Here is a 17,544-nt window from a genome sequence, read left to right as displayed (position 1 = left end):
AATGAGGAAGTTACGCACCGTCAAGCTTTCAAAGTGGTCATTGGATTTCAGGCTCCTGTATGTGGCTAAGCTCCCAAAAAGTCTCTCACATGTGGTACCCCCACATTTGGAAGAAGTAGCAGAATGTATTTTGGGGTGTAATTCCACATGTACCCATGGCTTGTGTGAGCAATATATCATTTAAGTGACTAGTGACTGGTATTTTAGCAACTCAAGAAATGTGATGGGCAGTCAGAAAGTAAAAGCTGTGTGAATTCCATTCTCTATACCATAGTTTGAAGATCCTATAACTTTCACACAGAGCAATCAATATTCACTTACTGGGATTTTTTTTTACCAAAAACATGTAGCAGAAAAATAGCACAAAAAAATAAAAAGCGCACAGGTGATCAAATACCACTGAAAGAAAGCTCTATTTGTGTGAAAAAAAGGAAGGAAATTTCGTTTGGGTACAGCTATTTTCTTTCTGTTGTAGTTAATAATTTGAAAAAAAAAAACAAAAATTAAAAAACAAAAACAATTATACTGTTATGGTTTCTATTATTAATATTATACACTTTCTTGCTTTGAATCTAGGAGCCAGCTAAAAAGAGTTATGAGACATTTTTTTTTAGCTTAGTGTAGGTTGCCAGCATCTGGGACTTCACGCAATGGGATCTGCCATGCGGCAATCATTGCAAAACAGCACCATGTTTTTAGGCGCCATTGAAAATGGAACCTGAACCTGCGTTTTGCGATCACAGTGATTCTACTGCAATCCCAAACACCCAGATGTGAATGGAGCCACCTTAATTCACATATGCAATTCTAGACTCATTTTGAAACTCACAGATTCGCATGAAAGGCTAGATATTTTGTGTTCCTATTGAGGTGGTCCACACAGATGTGATCCACACACTCTGTGTTTTGGGTGCCATTATGAAAAGGGTCCTATGCAAGTTTGTAGCTGTGCGTTCCAAACTCGCAAGTGATAGAGCAGACTGGCATATGGAGATAAGTGTTCACATAGGATTGATATTGACAGAAGTTTTCCCATTGATGTCCGTGGGAGGCGTTTTCCCATAGAAGTCCACGGGAGACGTTTTTCCATTGAAGTCCACGGGAGACTTTTTTCCATTGAAGTCCACGGGATGCGATTTCCCATTAAAGTGCACAGGGCACGATTTCCCATTAAATTGCAAAGGGCACAATTTCCCATTAAGGTGCAAGGGGCACAATTTCCCATTAAACTGCATTAAATCCGGAGTGGGGGGGGTGAAAGAGAAGTAGTGATGTGGTCTGCATCATCGAGCAGGTGCGGCCTAATTTTACAGCGGGCGTTAAAGAGACATTGTTGGACCAATGATCTCTGTATGCTATACTGTATGTATGCTGTCCCTGCCTACCACGTAAAAATCTTCCCCAGTGAAAACTTTACAACTTTTATTCCCTAAAAAACCAACACCCATCACTCACCTATGCACCTCCTATCCACTGCTCACCTCTCCCCCATGTCCAAAGCTCTCCTCTGTACCACTGTTCAAAGCTCACGCCTGTCCACAGCTCACCCCTGTATCCCTCTCCAAAGCTCACCTCTATATCTCTGTCCAAAGCTCACCCCTGTATCCCTCTCCAAAGCTCACCCCTGTATTCCTCTCCAAAGCTCACCTCTATATCTCTGTCCAAAGCTCACTCATGTACCCCATCCCACAGCTCACTTCTGTACCCTTCTCCAAAGCTTACTTCTGTACCCCTGCCCACAGCTCACCCCTATACCATGACCACAGTTCACTTCTGTACTCCCTCTCCAAAGCTCACCTCTGTACCCCTGCCAAATCTCACCCCCATACCATGTCCACAGTTCACCTCTGTACCCTACCCACAGCTCAACTCTGTACCCCTGTCTATGGCTCACCCATGTACCCTGCCCGCAGCTCACCTCTGTACCCCTTTACATCGCTCACCCCTGTACCCTGCTCGCAGCTCACATCTTTACCCCTGTCAACCGCTCACCCCTGTACCCTGCCCGCAGCTCACCCCAGGACCCTGCCCGCAGCTCACCCCAGTACCCCTGTCACCCCAATACCCTTCCCGCAGCTCACCCCAATACCCTGGCTGCAGCTCACCTCTGTACCCCTGCCACAGCTCACCCGTGTATCCTGCCCACAGTTCACCTCTGTACCCCTTTCCATCACTCACCCCTCTACCCTGCTCGCAGCTCACATCTTTACCCCTGGCAACCACTCACCTTTGTACCCTGCCCGCAGCTCACTCCTGTACCCTGCCCGTAGATCACCCCTGTACCCTACTCGCAGCTCACCCCAGCACCTTGCCCAAAGTTCACAGCCTGTACTCCTCTCCAAAGCTCATTTCTGAACCCACCAGCAACAGAAGAATTTACTTTTATGCTAAAATAAATATTAATGTTAAACTTTCATCAGTGCTCATCTCTGCCCTCCACTCTTTTCTCATCAATTCTTACTTCTGCACCCCTCACCTAATCTGCCCACACATTAAAAAGATGAGAGAGCCAGAATAGAATTGCCAGGCTTAGTAGCTGATAAGCTGGAGGGTGGTAGGGCGGGATGGCTTACTAGCTGATGAGCGGGAGGGAGGGCAGAAAGTGCCAGCGCCTCGTGTGTGGACACTGCACACTCCCCATTCAGAGGTGCAGAGATAAAGAGGCTAGTTAGAGCTGAAGCTGCAAGTGCTTAAGTCACTGGAATGAATGATGTGAGTGCCGTGCATTCTTTCTGCTCTGTGTGCAAGGGCAGAGAGAGCTGTAGAGAGCCGCCCGCTGGGTTAGCTCAGCTGTGCTGTCACAGGGGAGACGGGCAGTAGATAGTGGTGAGCACAGGGCTAGTGTTGGAAGTAGCGGAATGCCATTCCTCCATGTTCCAGCTGCAAAAAAAAGCCCTGAATATCTCACTTTACTAGTTTCTTCCCCGGCCAGGAACACAAGGACCAGGAAATTACATTTTACATACCACTTCTGGCTCATTAACAGAAAGGGAAGATCCATTTACTGATCTTCCTCCCATCTACCCAGCGGCACACAGCATGCTGGTTCTGGGTTCGCCCATGGGTGTAGAATCTGGAAATCCAGTGAAAGGAGGAGCTAAGATTGCTGGTGGGTGGATATCAGAAGAGAAGGTTTAGGGCCACCTTTTAGGAATAGTTCACCTTTCCACCAAATCTGTCAATGCACATGTTCACCTTTCAGAAAAAAAAATTTTTTACTCTTTTTCTATTTAACATACAAAAAAAAAAAAAAAAAAAAAAAGGATGGTGATTGGCCGGCTGTAAGGGGTGGAGGAGGCCGGATTTTTTTTTTTTTTAAGCATCTTGCAAAAAAGAGAAAGTAGCGTGATTGGCCGGCTATAAGGGGAGGATGAGGAGGCAGGATTCTGTTTTGTGACACTAAATGATATCTTTATTTTTCAAAACAATCCGTACACATCTATCACTTAATGTCTGTATAATCTATTATTCTGCCTCCATCTAACATCCTCTGTGAGCTCCAAAACATCTCCTTTTCCCTCTCACTTCTGTTTTTGAAAATAACATGTGAGGTGAGACCGGCATTTTCCGAGATATGTGGAATCGATCTGGCAGAAGTGCTTGAGTGCAACTAGTTTTTTTTTTTTTTACACATTTTTTACTAAACTTTCTAAACTTTTTATTTTTCTATCACATAGGGACAAAAGATCCCTATGTGATGCATTCTTGGTGACAAGTTCTCTTAATGAGACATTAGGGTCTAAAAAATCCCTGATATCTCGCCTGCGCTTCAATGAAACTAATAGAGTGCAGACTGCACTCTACTAGTTTCTTCACCAGCCATACTGGCTGGGGAAAGTGACATTTTATATGTTGCTTCCGTGTCATTAACAGAAATGGGAGATCAGCAAGCATTCTGTAAGGACTTGGGTCTGAGACTGTGACTTCTGTGATGCCCGGCTGTGGCTCTTCTCGCTGTGCTATCCTATGGACAACCTTACCTTGCAGCTTGTTTCTGGGGAACCTTGAACTCCTTTCTCTACCCACGGACTACCTGATTTAAGCCATGTCCCTACACTTTCTATTAGCCAGATTATTGTGTTCGTCTCCAGCCCATATGTTGCTCCTTTCACTACTGCTGTCTTCTGTAGCTTCACTAAAGACCGTGTACTGTATATCAACTTCACTTCTGTTCAGGGGCGGACTGACCATTTGGGAACTCGGGCAGTGCCGGAGGGCCCGATGTCAGAAGAGGGCCCCATGAGATGCAACTGGTACCTTTCATAGGCTTTTTTGGGTGTGGTTTGAGTGTGGGCGAGTACACAGGGGCCCCATGATCCCCTATTGCCCGGGGGCCCCATGAGTTGTCAGTCCGCCCCTGCTTCTGTTTGATCCCAAACTGAAACCATTCATTATCAACCTTTGGCTTAATGCTCGACTTCGCTTCCACTTAATCCCAACCGTAAACCACTTCTTACTGACCATCGGCTTGCTTACTGACTAGATTTCTGCTTGATCCCTACCTGCTACATCTGCTACCACACTCCGGCTTAATCACCTCCTGGTGGGGTGATTCTGAGGAGCACGAGCTTGCACTAGCATGCAGCAAATACTATCTCCACAATCACACCTATATTAAGATTAAGGGAAACCCTACTGGCAAATTTAAAAAACAACTTCAGAATTTAGTTATGAAAGCAAAAGATGTGGGAATCCTAGATGAGAAGGAAACAAAATATCTTATTCCTTCCAAATGTAAAATCCCAGTGTTCTATTATCTGCCAAAAATCCATAAGAGTTTAAATTTAGAGAAAAATTAAAATAGATTTATTTTTGCAGCCTATTGTAAAACAAATGCCTGCCTATTTGAAGGATGGACAGGATATCACTGAATTGATTGAGAATATAGAGGTCACACAGAATACCATACTAGTTACTATTGATGTAAATTCATTATATACTAGCATCAGACATGAAGAGGGTATTGGAGCAGTTAAATGGGCTCTAAAGAATACACTGAGATCCATAGGAGGCAGAGGAAATTCATCATTCATTACTAGAGATCGGCATGCTTAACAATGATTTCTGGTATGAAGGAGATTTTTGTCCAGAAAAAAAGTGTGGCAATGGGCGCATAATTTGCACCTAGCCTAGCAAATATGTTCATGGTGAGATGGGAACATGAAAAAATTTTTGGGAAGGTATGGAAAGGGTTAAGAACATGGAAGATATTTACAGATGATATCCTGGTGATATGGAGTCACTACAGGTTTTTTTTAAAACACAGAAAATAATCCACGGTTTTTCCCAGACTATAAATGTTGAATCAGTAAATTTTCTAGATTTATGTATTTTTAAAGATAATGAGAGATTATATACAAAAACATACTTTAACCACTTGCCCTCCTGAGGATTTACCCCCCTTCCCGACCAGGCCTCTTTTTGCTACTCGGCGCTACACTAATTCAACTTATAATTGCGCGGTCATGCAATGCTGCACCCAAACGAAATTTCGGTGGTATTTGATCACCTGTGCGCTTTTTATTTTTCACGCTATAAAGAAAAAAAAAACAAAAATTTTGAAAAACGATATTTTTTACTTTCAGCTAAAAAAAATATATAGTAAACTCAAAGTTAGTTATAAATTTAGGCCAAAATATATTCTGCTACATGTTTTTGGTAAAACAAAATCCCAATAAGTGTATATTGATTGCTTTGTGTGCAAGTTATAGCGTCTACAAACTATGATATAGATACTGCAATTTATGCCATTTTTTTGCTATACAGCACTGCGCTAGTTTAACGGACAATTGGCCGGTCACGCAATACAGTACATAAATGAAATTTACATCCTTTTTTTTTCACAAATTGAGCTTTCTTTTGCTATAAAACATGTCCGCTAAAAAAAATTTGGACTTTTTGCTATAAGACATGTCCACTAAAAACATGTAAAAATCAAATTTAGTCATAAATTTCTGCCAAAATGTATTCTGCGACATGTGTTTGCTTAAAAAAAATCCCAATACATGTAAATTAATTGGTTTACGTGAAAGTTATGGTGTCTACAAATGGCGGGAAAGATACTGGGATTTTTTTTTTTTATTATACTAATAATGGCGGCGATCTATGACTTATGGCGGTGATCAGTGATTTATGGCAGTGATCAGCGACTTATGGCGGGACTGCGGCGGACATTTTGACACAGGGGGGAACTGACTTGGGGTCATTGACATCCCCAGTGACACCAATACAGTGAGCGCAAAAAAAAAAACCACTGACACTGTACTAATGGCACTGGGGAGGAAGGATTTAACTTTTTTATTCAATGAAAGGGTGTGAGGGGAGTGTTTTACTAGGGGGTGGGGGTGTGTACTGCAGGGGAACACGCTGATCCGGAGAGATAAACTCTTCTCTCTATAACGTCCTATACTCCATAACCTGATTCTGTTGCCTGTATCTGATCTGACCCTGACTAAGAAAGAACTCCGCCTGCACCAACCCGGCTTGTCCCTGACTATCCGCTTCCTGCTCCCTTGTACCTGATCTACCCGATTGATCCTGACTCAGCTTGTCTGATGCTGCTGCACCTACGTTCCTGTATCCGTACCTGGCCTGTATCCTGGTTACCGCCATACCTGCTGCTGAAACCTGGTTCCTGCATCCGCACCTGGCCTGTATCCTGGTTGCCGCCATACCTACCTGCTGCTGCACTTACGCTCCTGCATCTGCACCTGGCCTGTATCCTGGTTGCCGCCATACCTACCTGCTGCTGCACTTACACTCCTGCACCCGCACCTGGCCTGCACCCGGATCTTCTGAGTCATCACCTGCCTACAGTCATCTCAAGACCCACCAGGCAGTCGTGCCACTCCTGGCTCGGTGCCCTCTGACCCCACTATCAGGGGCTCCGAGCGGGAGTAGAAAGAGGACGCCCTCCTCTCCACGTCAGGCTCCCCAACCAGGTACGTGACAGTTACCAAATAAACCTGGGTTTATATATAGAAAGGCATCGAATCTATGGACCAAGCTGGTTAAAAATATAATTTCCCCTCCAAGGAAAAATCCAATTAAGATGTTTGATCTCAAAGGGTTTTTCCCATGTAAAAAGTGTCATATTTGTAAAACAACAGGGATGAAAACTAGGAAAATAGAGAGCTTTATGTCACAGGTTATGAAGAAAGAATTTAAGATTGATTAGTTCATAACATGCACTACCCCTTATGTGACCTACTTATTGGAAAGTTCATGTAACTTCAATATGTAGGCAGAACGACTAGGCCACTGTATAAAAGACTCAGAGAACATGTCTAATATGAAGAAGGGGAAGAAGGACCATAATTTGTCCAGGCATTTTAGAGACGTCCACAAATGTGATCCAACACAATAACGATTTTGTGGAATAGATAAAGTGGAGGGACACTGGAGAGGAAGTAACAAAATTATAGAAATCTCTAAAAATGAAATGTTTTGAATTTTCCAACTGGACACTTTGAAACCTAAAGGTCTGAATGTTGATCTGGACCTTAATTGTTTTATTTCAGACACAGAAATAGTTTTATTATATATTATATTAAATAGGGATTTAAGTCTAAATTTTATAGTTGTCCACGTCCCATCTCCTATACCCAGCTCTGGGATATTAGCATACTGGTGGAGTGTAATGGTAATTACTATTTATATTCTAGATGGGCTTTTAGCTCATTACAGAGATATCGTTTGGATGACGAGTTCTATTAGTTTCTAGTCTATTTTAGTTATTTTAGAATAGATATTTAGGGGATTAGGAGTAGTTGCCTTTCTGCTGGATTATAGGTATTTTTGATTAACTATTGGTATTTTAATACATGGCAATTGGGTTTTATCATAACTGTGTCTAGGTGCCTTATTTGTATTTTTAAACTCATTAATGTTTAACCAAAATTGTATAGTTTTATATAGGGGTAAAATATTCCCATTTATTTGTCCACTAATAGATTTACGAGGTATAATATGCTATGGGGATTATTTATAGGATTCATTTGCATATAGTGTTATGGATATTGTATATTAATAACAATTAATTTATTCATATTTATTTATGAGATAGCCGGGGGATTTTTTTAAAAATTGTGTATTTATTATTATTTATTTATCTAATATTTATTTGAATAGTGGATGGATAGTGCATATACAATTGATACCACTAGATGGCGTTGGGTATACTATTATGCATTGCTGCTATTGTAATTGTATGTAAGTATATATGTGCGGGTATAGAGTGTTATGCCAGTTATGCCCCCCTGATATGTATATAGAGCATTATACATACTTGCATTTATATACTGGCCCATTTGAGTTGATGGTTTTCATTTATTTTATCAGTGGGCTAATGCCCTATTTCAAGACGGCGCAATTGGTCTGTGTTAAGGGGAGGAGTGAGAGTATATAAGTGGCCGCCGATCTGACGTACACACCCTTTGTGAAGAAGTCGGAAGTGACGAAACGCGTCAAGGACGTAACGTCGGACATAGACGTAGACCGGAAGTTGCGGAGTGGCCATCTTGATTGAAGTTAATTCACTGATTGACGTTTTTTCTGAGGATTCATGTTCCCCGCAATGGAGGATAATGTGTTTTACTATTGTTTTAATTGTAAGCATAACTTTAATAAACTAGACCCTTTTTCTAAGACTTACTACACTCTAAGGATCTTGTTCTTTGACCCATGTCATGATGCCATATGGAGATTGAACAGGGCAGGGATTATCAGATGAGGAGAGCCATTTATACTTGTGGAAGTGTTTAGTCCGGTAAGGTGCATGGTGTGTAAGGTGATGGGGAGTGGATTCACATTACACTAATGCTGTGAAAAATAAGGGGAGCACTTTTTGGTTTCCCAAAGGATATTGCACAATTATATGTTTTTTGTCGGAGGTAATACCGATGGGAGAAAAGGACGGCTCGGAGCACCAGTTTTTGTGGATTATTATGAGAATAAAAGTAATTTACAAGTTTTGATAGGGTAAGGGTGTTTAATACAGCCGCTTAGATGTGGACACTGAGTGGCTTGACACTTTAATAGCACCGGGTGGTTATTATATTCCCTAATGTTTTGTGGGGTAATGCAGTATGTAGAATTTTCTTTTTGAGGAACACATGGATTGTCAGGGATCCCCTCGATCCCTGCCGCGATGGTCCCGGCGCAGGCGCACTGCTCCGCCCTGTACACGGGCACTAGGTCCGGGCCGGCTGCGGCGTTCGAGTTCGCGCATGCGCAGTAGAAGCCGCGGCCGCCCGCTGGGCACCAATGGCAGCGCAGGGCGGGATATTTAAATGTCCCTGAGCTGTCATTTCGTTGCCTTCTGGTCTTACCTGCTTCCTGTGATTCTGAACCTGTGCCTTGTAAGTTTATTGACCCGGATTGTTCTTGACCTGCTGATTTCTCCTGCCCAGACCCTTGCTTTGCCTGACCTCTCTCCCTGGATGCCCCTCATTAGATCTGACCTACTGTTGCTGACCTGGCGTGTGACCCGACGATTCTCTGCCTGCTCCCTTGTACCTTACCGTCCTCTACGTTACCAACTCGGCCTGTCTGACTTCGCACTTGCTCAGCCATCCATCCATCCATCCCATCGGGGTCACCCGACCTCCTCACATCTGGCTCTCCCTGGTTGGAGCCCCTGGCGAACACCCCTACCACTGACAGGTGTGCTCAGTAGTGGCGACCTGGTCTCGGGGTACTACAAGTCCATCCCCACCATCAGGGGCCCTGGTGAACAAGTACCCTGGGGCTTAGACTCCGCGCTCTGGGCACGCCTGACCAGTGGAGTGCTAGTGGTGCCTCTCGGCGGTCCCTCACATGGATATAAAGAATGCCTTTATGAAGGTGAATTAATTTTAGGAGCACAAATTCACATTGATTTAAGGATATCACGGACGTCAAGAGACTGTTTTCCTAAATACTATCTCCACCATCAGGAGCTCTGGTGAAGACCGGTTGGTACTTAGACCCTGCACCTCGGGTAAGCCTACATCATCCATTAGGATGACCTGCCAGTGTACTTATCCTGCTGGTCTGTGGGAACCTCTCTACTGCTATACCTACTGGTCTTCGGGCCTGACCCCAGGCCAAGACCTATTCACTGATCTACCTCCCCTCTACCCAGCAGCATCAATCATTCTGGTCCTGAGTTTCAGATGGGCACAAAAAGTCCGGAAAAAAGTACGGGTGCATGGGGTTAACAGGCATTCTTGGGGGCATGTGGAAGAAATCCAGCAGAAGTGCTTGCGTATAACTTTAATTTTTTACACAATTTTTTCTAAGTCTTTTTTTCCCCATCACATAGGGGACATAAAGTCCCTCATGTGATGCATTTTTGGTGACGGACTCTTGATGTCTCACCTGCTCTGCAATGAAACTAATAGAGTGCAGTTCTCGTGCTGGCTGGGAAAAGGGACACCACCACCTAGAAGTAACTCTTATATGTCCCTTCTGAGTCATTAACGGGAAGGGGAGATCAACAAATGGACATTCACAGATCTCCCTAACATCTAGAGAAAGTTTGGGTCCACTATAATTTAATAAATAATCATAAAAAATAATAATATAATAATAATAAATTTAATTCAATAATATAATCAAACCAAAAACACTGAAATTTGAAGTACAGAGGCAAATTCGCACATCGCTGAGCCAAGTCGCAAAATCGTTTTCAGTGTCTGATGACGAATTTCCCCACGAATCATTATCACTCAATTCTGCAAGTGGTTCTGATTTACTATCGCTGTTCTAAAACCGCTTTTGACGTAAAGGGACGCTTCTTGGACGCCATGGACTTTTCTAAGTTTCAAGGCAGAAAGAACAGTCAAAATGCAGGCAGGGCGCAGGACAAAGCAGTAGGGACAAAATATATGTGAAATGCATTGAAACAGCAATGACAGCAAAAATGACATTTTTAAAAAATTTCAAATTTCCTGCCCGTACGTCCCGATGTCACAGGGACCGGAAGACGGATGCCGGCATCGGCCGGAGGAGATGGCCGGGGACGCTGCAGGGGACACATCGCGGGAGCGAAGGACAAGGTAAGTGCTGCAGGGACCCCCTTAGCAACTCCGCATGGTAAGCCGGAGAGTAGCTTGGGGTAACCGCTCTTGGTATTGAAATTTTACCCCGAGCTACACTCGGGAAAACCGCTAAGGAGGTTATGCATCTTGCAAAAAAGAGAAAGGAGCGTGATTAGCTGGCTATCAGGGGAGGAGACCAGATTTTTTTTTTTTAAGCATCTTGCAAAAAAGAGATTGACTGGATAGCTATAAGGGAAGGAGGAGGCCTGATTTTTTTTTTCTAAAACAGGTCTGGTTCTAAAATGCAACTCAACAGACATGTTATGAACAAGCCTTTATTTAGAATTACTGCTCTGGATGGTGCTAATGTGAGACCCCTTCAATATAATGTAATGACCACCCAGCCCAGAGAATGAGTATATGCAACTTTCTGAAAACAGAACTAAACTTCCATTGCCATAATCAGTGAGCAGGCAGGCTTTTTATTGCTAAAGAGACATGCAGTGTTTCTGCAGTAAAATATAGCTGCCCGCCTGCCCGCTGTCTTCTCTGGCTATGTAAACTGAGCTGCACATGCGTATGGTCACTGTGTGCTGGGATGATGACCTCCTGAGCATGTGCAGAAATGACTTCATCCTGCACCAGCCAACGAAGATGGCTGATAGCTAACACTGCCAGGGGAATCATATGCACGGTCGTGTGTGAAGATATGCGCATGTGTATAATACAACTCTCAAAAATAAGAACTGGACTTACCCTAACTCATGCACATGCGTAAGCACATTAACATGGTCAACACACTCACGCACATGAGCTTGAGCGAGCATGGGTGTTTGGCACCCACTTGCCTGGTTGCGGTGACATTCAGATGGTAGGGTTAGAATTTGGCGTAAAAAACATGAAAGCATGAATCCATCCTGCCTTGTATCCTACGGTTCAGGCGGGTGGTGGAGGTATAATACACACACATCAATTCAGGGAAGTCAAACCTCTTGCTCTATATCAGTGGTTCTCAACCTTTCTAGCGCCGCGACCCCTTAATACAGTTCCTCATGTTGTGGTGACCCCCAACCATAAAATTATTTTCGTTGCTACTTCATAACTGTAATTTTGCAGTAGGAGGAATAGTGCCACGTCATTGGTATCAGTGGGAGGAATAGTGCCCCGTCATTGGTGTCAGTGGGAGGAATAGTGCCCCCTTCATTGGTGTCAGTGGGAGGAATAGTGCCCCGTCATTGGTGTCAGTGGGAGGAATAGTGCCCCGTCATTGGTGTCAGTGGGAGGAATAGTGCCCCGTCATTGGTGTCAGTGGGAGGAATAGTGCCCCGTCATTGGTGTCAGTGGGAGGAATAGTGCCCCGTCATTGGTGTCAGTGGGAGGAATAGTGCCCCGTCATTGGTATCAGTGGTAGGAATAGTGCCCCGTCATTGGTGTCAGTGGGAGGAATAGTGCCTCGTCATTGGTGTCAGTGGGAGGAATAGTGCCCCGTCATTGGTATCAGTGGGAGGAATAGTGCCCCATCATTGGTGTCAGTGTGAGGAATAGTGTCCCATCATTGGTGTCAGTGGGAGGAATAGTGCCCCATCATTGGTATCAGTGGGAGGAATAGTGCCTCATCATTGGTATCAGTGGGAGGAATAGTGCCCCATCATTGGTGTCAGTGGGGGGGAATAGTGCCCCATCATTGGTATCAGTGGGAGGAATAGTGTCCCATCATTGGTATCAGTGGGAGGAATAGTGCCCGATCATTGGTGTCAGTGGGAGGAATAGTGCCCCATCATTGGTATCAGTGGGAGGAATAGTGCCCCGTCATTGGTATCAGTGGGAGGAATAGTGCCCCGTCATTGGTGTCAGTGGGAGGAATAGTGCCTCGTCATCGGTGTCAGTGGGAGGAATAGTGCCTCGTCATCGGTATCAGTGGGAGGAATAGTGCCCCATCATCGGTGTCAGTGGGAGGAATAGTGCCCCATCATCGGTGTCAGTGGGAGGAATAGTGCCCCATCATCGGTATCAGTGGGAGGAATAGTGCCCCATCATCGGTATCAGTGGGAGGAATAGTGCCCCATCATAGGTGTCAGTGGGAGGAATAGTGCCTCATCATTGGTATCAGTGGGAGGAATAGTGCCCCATCATCGGTGTCAGTGGGAGGAATAGTGCCCCATCATTGGTATCAGTGGGAGGAATAGTGCCCCATCATTGGTGTCAGTGGGAGGAGGAATAGTGCCCCATCATTGGTGTCAGTGGGAGGAGGAATAGTGCCCCATCATTGGTGTCAGTGGGAGGAGGAATAGTGCCCCATCATTGGTGTCAGTGGGGGGAGGAATAGTGCCCCATCATAGGTGTCAGTGGGGGGAATAGTGCCCCATCATTGGTGTCAGTGGGGGGAATAGTGCCCCATCATAGGTGTCAGTGGGGGGAATAGTGCCCCATCATAGGTGTCAGTGGGGGGAGGAATAGTGCCCCATCCTTGGTGTCAGTGGGGGGAGGAATAGTGCCCCATCCTTGGTGTCAGTGGGGGGAGGAATAGTGCCCCATCCTTGGTGTCAGTGGGGGGAGGAATAGTGCCCCATCCTTGGTGTCAGTGGGGGGAGGAATAGTGCCCCATCCTTGGTGTCAGTGGGGGGAGGAATAGTGCCCCATCCTTGGTGTCAGTGGGGGGAGGAATAGTGCCCCATCCTTGGTGTCAGTGGGGGGAGGAATTGTGCCCCATCGTTGGTGTCAGTGGGGGGAGGAATCGTGCCCCATCCTTGGTGTCAGTGGGGGAGGAATAGTGCCCCATCGTTGGTGTCATTTGGGGGAGGAATAGTGCCCCATCGTTGGTGTCAGTGGGAGGAATAGTGCCCCATCATTGGTGTCAGTGGGAGGAATAGTGCCCCATCATTGGTATTAGTGACACCAATGATGGGGCACTATTCCCACTGACACCAATGATACTTACCTTGCAGACCCCTGCTCCAGCCTGGGCTCGCTCGCTCCCTCCCTCTCCCAATGGTACCGACACTTACCTGTCAGATGTCTTCCTTCTCCGGCCGCTCTCCTCCTCTTCACTCGCTCGATCTTCGCGTTGCCGCTCGGCTCCTCCTCTCCAAGCTCCACCTCCTTGCCGGTGATTGGCCGCCTGTGTGCCTCTCCTGAGCTACAGTGCCGGCGGCCAATCACAGGCGAGGATTGATCTCGAGGTGTGTCCAGATGACAGGGGCGGCATGTCATCCCACCCACACCTGGAGACGGCGGTGGCGGCGGCGGCGGCGAGGAGCGGTGTCTCGGTTCCTAAGACCATCGGAAATATGTGTTTTCCGATGGACTTAGGCGACCCCTGTGGAAGCGTCGTTCGACCCCCAGGTTGAGAACCGCTGCTCTATATGTTGAATTTATTCCAGGTAACAACTGCACAACAATGGTTGAGCTTACCTGCACCTGGTGAAGAGAGGGGACACTTGAAACGGTCGTGCAACTGTTAAACCTGAAATGAATTAAACATATTGAGTGAGACATTTTGGAATGCAACGACTTTCCTGGATTGATAGGTCTCTGTGACAGTTTGGAGCCTGTCAGTTACCGGCTATATTTATATATACTGTATCTCTAATCTTACAAATGTATCGGGCTACATTGGATCCAGTCAAGCTCTGTATATATATCTCCAAGGGCCAATTATACGTGACAGAAGCAGAGCACACTGGAGAGTGCAGATAAAACCACTTTAATAAAGAAAACATTTACATTTTACCTGCATATAAGTGAGTTGATCAGTGCCTATCACCAGAATCTGCTCATCCAGAGGTATACCAGTATTCCAGTTAACTATGGAAACTTTCCCCCAATTGTTTGGGATTTTTACAGGCAGAAATACTCAAATATGAATAAAAGTAAAACAATTTTTTGTAGTTTCACAATAAATAAAACAATACTTATAAAATACAGTTATAGCAAAAATTACTAGCACCCCTACATTTCTGTCAGACAATGCACCACTTCGCCCCAGAACATTGTTGCAATTATAAATGTTTAGGCATTCTCATATTTATTTCTTTTGTTTGTATTGGTATGAGACATAAAAGTGCAGGAACAAAAAGCCAAATCTGACACATTAAATGCAAAATGCCAAAAATGGAATGGACAAAATTATTGGTACCTTCAACCCACCAGTTACAGTACATAGGGAAAACTTGAAATATACAATTTGTCATGCAAGACCCCAAGCGTTTCAGTCATAATGCTCCTTCTTAAGTGATATTTCTGCATGAAAGATAGTGTGATCTATGGAACAGAAATTGCAATTTTTGAATACATACACTATCAATATACAGATATATGTAAGCATGCAATACTCACACTAGAGTGAATCAAAAGTTCAAACATCAGCCGTAGCATAAAAACAAACCACATGGCCACCACTTCCCCACTTGCGTCCCCTTATGGTTCCAGCTACCTGTGGCTCATCAAACAGTCAGTGGGGCCGTCTAAGTGATAGGTACGTAAGGTAGGCTGCATTGATGTCAGTCAATACAATCAAAAAAAGATGTAAAAAGGAAGTAACTGCCAAACACCCACCAACTGCTGTTTATGATAGATGTCTGCACAGATAAGGGCCAAAAGCATCCATCTAAGATGATAATTAGTATTGGATGTTGGAACAGAAGACAGTTTTCTACAAGAGAAACAAAATGTATAAATATGTATATGTATCAAAACATTCATTTAGAAGTATATTAAAGTAGAGGCAAATATTTCAGTGGGGGGGCATTAAACAGAGGCTCCCAAGTCACCAAAACAAGCATATCCACCAAGTCAATATACTCACCAAATTGTAATCGATCTTATTTATTTTGGTGATTTGGGTGCCTCTATTTATTGCCCCCACTGAAATATATGCCTCTACTTTAATATACTTTCAAAAGAAAATCTTTGATTGAGATATATATATATTATATATATACAGTGTATATATATATATATATATATATATATATATATACACACACACACACACACATACATACAGGTATATAACTTGTATAGAATTCTCTTCTGTTCCACCATCCCAATACTATTCATCATCTTATATGGATGCTTTTGAAATTATCTGCAGACATCTATCATGAATAGCAATTGGTGGGGTGTTTTGCAGTTTCTTCCCTTTTCACATCTTTTTTGATTGTATTGACTGATACTAATGCAGCCTTCTTTACTTACCATATCACTTAGGCAGCCCCAGTGGCTGTTTTTAACTTTTCACTCACTATAGTGTGAACAGGGGCAGACTGACCATTTGGAAACTCAGGCACTGCTCGAGGGCCCGTGGTCAGTAGGGGGCCCCATGAGATGCCCCTGGTACCTTTTTCATCGGCTTTTTTGAGTTTGGGCAAGGACACAGGGGCCCCATGATCCCCTATTGCCCGGGGGCCCCATGAGTTGTCAGTCCGCCCCTGAGTGTGAGTATTGCATTCTTATATACCGTATTTGCCGGCGTATAAGACGACTTTTTACCCCTTAAAAATCTTCTCAAAAGTCGGGGGTCGTCTTATACGCCGGTATAACATGACATGACACTTTTTAGGGGGGCGGCGCGGTGCCACCGCCGCCCCCCCCCTTCCCCTAACGGAAGGGACACTAAGTACAGGGGTGGGCAGGGGCTATTTCTTACCTGGTTCCGGTCCCACGACGATCCGGTCCAGGAAGCGCGGCTGCGCCTTCAGTTCGGCCACTGGATGTTCGCGCGGCTGCTCGGCTCCGCCTCCTCACCAGCGATTGGCCGCCAGAACTGTAGCTCAGGAAAGGCACACAGGCGGCCAATCACCGGCGAGAGGGTGGAGCCGAGCGGCCGCGCGAAAATCGAGTGCAGGACCAGCAGGTAAGTGGTCAGTGTAGAGGTGCTGCTGCAACCACATATGCTGGCTGCAGCAGCACCATACGAGAACAGAGTCAGCAAGTGTCAGTGGGAGGAATAGTGCCCCATCATTGGTGTCACTGATACCAATGATGGGGCACTATTCCTCCCACTGATACCAATGATGGGGCACTATTCCTCCCGCTGATACCTATGATGGGGCACTATTCCTCCCACTGACACCAACGATGGGGCACTATTCCTCCCCCCCACTGACACCAATGATGGGGCACTATTCCACCCCCCACTGACACAAACGATGGAGCACTATTCCACCCCCCACTGACACCAACGATGGGGCACTATTCCACCCCCACTGACACCAATGATGGGGCACTATTCCACCCCCCACTGACACCAACGATGGGGCACTATTCCACCCCCCACTGACACCAATGATGGGACACCATTCCTCCCACTGACACCAATGTTGGGACACTATTCCTCTTACTGACACCAATGATGGGGCACCATTCCCCCCACTGATACTAATGATGGGACACTATTCCCCCCACTGATACCAATGATGGGGCACTATTCCCCCCACTGATACCAATGATGGGGCACTATTCCTCCCACTGACACCGATGATGGGGCACTATTCCTCCCACTGGTGTGCACTGGAAGAGGGGT

The 17,544-nt window shown here is 45.1% G+C and overlaps 1 protein-coding gene across 1 annotated transcript in view; it reads right to left on the bottom strand.

Moving 5' to 3' along the window:
* The window catches only part of LOC149468331 (uncharacterized), a 654,932-nt gene that overhangs the window by 616,470 nt on the left and 20,918 nt on the right, over positions 1–17,544 (bottom strand). The window contains exon 4 of the mRNA XM_089670290.1: positions 14,433–14,484. The gene's annotated coding sequence lies outside the window, so the exon portion shown is untranslated. The remainder of the gene's footprint in view (positions 1–14,432; positions 14,485–17,544) is intronic.

The sequence above is a fragment of the Staurois parvus genome, unplaced genomic scaffold, assembly GCF_062004578.1.
Source record: "Staurois parvus isolate SC_StPar_1 unplaced genomic scaffold, SC_StPar_1.0 ptg000089l, whole genome shotgun sequence".
Taxonomy (NCBI): Eukaryota; Metazoa; Chordata; class Amphibia; order Anura; family Ranidae; genus Staurois; species Staurois parvus.
The sequence above is the reverse complement of the archived record's forward strand: the minus strand, read 5'-3'. Positions and strand labels throughout refer to the sequence as shown.